Raw genomic sequence first — 1,906 nt, 5'->3', positions numbered from 1 at the left:
GAAGAATGAAGTCCTTGACAACTTCAATCTTTTCTCCATTGATAAGAATGATGTTTATAAGTCCAGTGGTGAGGATTTTTGTTTTCTCTACATTGAGATGTATTCTATACCGAGGTCTGTGCTCTTTGATCTTCATCAGTAAATGTTTTAAGCCCTCTTCACTTTCAGCAATCAAGGTTGTATCAGCTGCATATCACAGGTTGCTAATGAGTCTTCCTCCAATCCTGATGCCAAGTTTTTCTTCATAGAACCCAGCTTCTCGGATTATTTGCTCAGCATACAGGCTGAATAAGTATGATGAAAGAATAAACCTTGTCACACACCTTTTTTAATTTAAAACCATTCAGTGTCCCATGTTCTGTTCGAACTGCTTCTATTGATACAAGTTTGCTCAAATTCACTACATCATTCTGTTACTTTAGGTAGGTTGTGTTTTTCTAAAAATTTGTCTATTTCTTTGGAATTTTCTCATTTGTTGGAGTATAGTTCTTCATTACATACTGTTATACTTTTTCCCCTGCCATTGGTTCTGTTAGGACATCACCCATATTGTTTCTTACATCTGCTCTTTGCATCTTCTCCTTTTCTTTTGTTACATTTGTCAATAGTTTGTTAACTTCATTAATTTTTTCTAAGAATGAACGTCTTGTCCTGTTGATGATTTTTCCTATCGTTGTTCTCTTTTCTTTTTCATTTATTTCTGCTCCTATACTTATTATTTCTCCTGGTTACTGTAGCTATACTTTCCTGTTCCTTTTCTAATTGCTGCTAATGCTTCATTAACGTGTTGATTTTGAGTCTTTCTTCTTTTAGGATGTGTGCATTTATTGCTATAAATTGCCCTTTAAGTACTTCTTTTGTTGTGTCCCTAAGGTTTTGGTATATTGTGCATTCATTCTCATTTGATTCAAGGAAATTTTTTTATTTCCTTTTTTATTTGTTCTATTAACCCAGTAAATTTTAAACAGGGCGTTATCCAATTTCATTATATTTGATTATTTTTCCTTTATCTTCCTATTGTTGATTTCTAATTTTTATAGCATTGTGATATGAAAATATACTTTTTAGTATTTTGATGTTTTAAAATGTATTGAGGCTTGCTTTGTGGCCTAAGATATGGTCTATTTTGGAGAATGTTCCATGTGGGCTGGAGAAGAATGTGTACTATTCTCTTGTTGAGATCAGTATTCTGCATAAGTCTGTGAGGCCAAGTTGGTTGATTATGTTGTTTAGCTCTTCTTTGTCTTTGTTGAGTTTTCTTGTATTCTTTTTTCTTTTTAAGTTTTTATTGTGAATTGAGTGAAAGTTTTCTGGGCAGATCATCAGTTTTACATTCAACAAATCATACAACTTGTTTCATTACAATGATTATAATCCCCTCTATGTACCCTCAGTTAACAGTATTTCTCTCTATATTTACTTTAGCTCTTTTAAAAAACAAACAAACAAACAAACAAAAACCACTCAGGCACATATAATAAGTTACACCACCAACGGGAACATTCTGCAAGTCTGCCTTCCGGCCACCAACTCTTAGTCCCTCTCTTCTCATGAATCTAGAGTCCTCAGCTACGCCTTCTCTCCTTGTCCCCATCTCTGCCTCCATCTCTGGTGTTGCTGTTTCTCTGGATAAGAGCCCTCATTCCCCTTGTGTTCTTCTCCCTTGATGGTCCTAGGGTCCTTTGTTTCTGGACTGTAAAATTAACTACTCCCCTGTTTTTGTTGCAAAACTTCTACCTTTACAATTGTGACAGTCACAATTAGTCATGATAACAATTACTCACTATTGAATCATAAGAATCTTATCCCCATCTCTTTTAACCAGACCCATCTAGACAAGATGAAAACTATTCAATAGAAACTCTTTCTTCCCCCACACACTCTTAAACAAAACTTCCTCTTGAAA

This window comes from Chrysochloris asiatica, unplaced genomic scaffold (genome assembly GCF_000296735.1).
Source record: "Chrysochloris asiatica unplaced genomic scaffold, ChrAsi1.0 scaffold00038, whole genome shotgun sequence".
In the NCBI taxonomy this organism is placed as follows: domain Eukaryota; kingdom Metazoa; phylum Chordata; class Mammalia; order Afrosoricida; family Chrysochloridae; genus Chrysochloris; species Chrysochloris asiatica.
The sequence above is the reverse complement of the archived record's forward strand: the minus strand, read 5'-3'. Positions refer to the sequence as shown.